Source organism: Ciona intestinalis, unplaced genomic scaffold, assembly GCF_000224145.3.
Source record: "Ciona intestinalis unplaced genomic scaffold, KH HT001116.1, whole genome shotgun sequence".
Taxonomy (NCBI): domain Eukaryota; kingdom Metazoa; phylum Chordata; class Ascidiacea; order Phlebobranchia; family Cionidae; genus Ciona; species Ciona intestinalis.
In genome coordinates this window covers 1-1,920 of record NW_004191437.1, presented here as the reverse complement: position 1 = coordinate 1,920, position 1,920 = coordinate 1, and the positions used below count along the sequence as shown (strand labels likewise).

The window sequence follows — 1,920 nt, the reverse complement described above, 5'->3', positions numbered from 1 at the left end:
CGATATGTATCACGTGATTAATGATCATATGTATGTAACTATCATCATGGTGGCGTGATCATATGTATCACGTGATTAATGATCATATGAATGTAGGAAACTATCATGTGGCGTGAGTCGATATGTATCACGTGATTAATGATCATATGAATGTAGGAAACTATCATGTGGCGTGAGTCGATATGTATCACGTGATTAATGATCATATGTTTGTAGGAAACTATCATGTGGCGTGAGTCGTTATGTATCACGTGATTAATGATCATATGATTGTAGGAAACTATCATGTGGTGTGAGTCGATATGTATCACGTGATTAATGATCATATGATTGTAGGGAACTATCATGTGGTGTGAGTCGATATATGTATCACGTGATTAATGATCATATGATTGTAGGAAACTATCATGTGGTGTGAGTCGATATGTATCACGTGATTAATGATCATATGTTTGTAGGAAACTATCATGTGGCGTGAGTCGATATGTATCACGTGATTAATGATCATATGAATGTAGGAAACTATCATGTGGCGTGAGTCGTTATGTATCACGTGATTAATGATCATATGAATGTAGGAAACTATCATGTGGCGTGAGTCGATATATGTATCACGTGATTAATGATCATATGATTGTAGGAAACTATCATGTGGCGTGAGTCGTTATGTATCACGTGATTAATGATCATATGAATGTAGGAAACTATCATGTGGCGTGAGTCGATATATGTATCACGTGATTAATGATCATATGATTGTAGGAAACCATCATGTGGTGTGAGTCGATATGTATCACGTGATTAATGATCATATGAATGTAGGAAACTATCATGTGGCGTGAGTCGATATGTATCACGTGATTAATGATCATATGAATGTAGGAAACTATCATGTGGCGTGAGTCGATATATGTATCACGTGATTAATGATCATATGATTGTAGGAAACCATCATGTGGTGTGAGTCGTTACAAAATAATGGATGAAGTCAGATGAATGTCCGACCAAAGTTCTTCCCCAAATCGTCTGCATTTGTTGTCGTTACAGGTATATATGATGTCTATGTTGGTATATATGATATCTATGTTGGTATATATAATGTCTATGTTGGTATATATGATATCTATGTTGGTATATATAATGTCTATGTTGGTATATATGATATCTTTGTTTAGGACATCTACAATATAGAGAAACGGGCCGGTATTAAGAATCCACGCAAGGTTGGGGCAAGTGGGGCCGGAGGCACAACGGTACAAGCATGGATTGAATCGATGCAAAGAAGTGAAGACAATCCGGTGTTGCTGATCAAGTACCAACAAGAGAAAGCTACACAAGTAATTCGTTCAAAGTTGAACCAATGTTAAAGCTACACAAGTAATTGGTTCAAAGTTGAACCAATGTTAAAGCTACACAAGTAATTGTTTCAAAGTTGAACCAATGTTAAAGCTACACAAGTAATTGGTTCAAAGTTGAACCAATGTTAAAGCTACACAAGTAATTGTTTCAAAGTTGAACCAATGTTAAAGCTACACAAGTAATTGGTTCAAAGTTGAACCAATGTTAAAGCTACACAAGTAATTCGTTCAAAGTTGAACCAATGTTAAAGCTACACAAGTAATTGGTTCAAAGTTGAACCAATGTTAATTGCAGGCTTGTTCGTGCCTCAGCGAGGACGATTTTATTTTAGTTTTACAAACTCCGTTACAAGCAAACATATTACGTCGATACGGTCCAAATCGTTGTGTGTGTGTTGCGGTCACGCAAGGCCCGAGGAGTAATCTGAATAAACGTGAGTATAACTATAAAGTATCGGCTGCTATTCCAACCAAATGTGTTTACAGGTAACCCCGCATTTTATTTGATGGCGTTACAAATACTCACCCCGTGCTCACCGTCGAGCGCCTTTCCCGTTGCATG

The 1,920-nt window shown here is 37.0% G+C and overlaps 1 protein-coding gene across 1 annotated transcript in view; it reads left to right on the top strand.

The window, feature by feature from the left end:
* LOC100183891 (NCK-interacting protein with SH3 domain-like) overlaps positions 1-1,281 on the top strand; it is a 5,297-nt gene extending 4,016 nt beyond the window's left edge. Inside the window, exons 6-7 of the mRNA XM_026840083.1 lie at positions 945-1,047; positions 1,176-1,281. The gene's annotated coding sequence lies outside the window, so the exon portion shown is untranslated. The remainder of the gene's footprint in view (positions 1-944; positions 1,048-1,175) is intronic.
* The last annotated feature ends 639 nt before the right edge of the window (positions 1,282-1,920 follow it).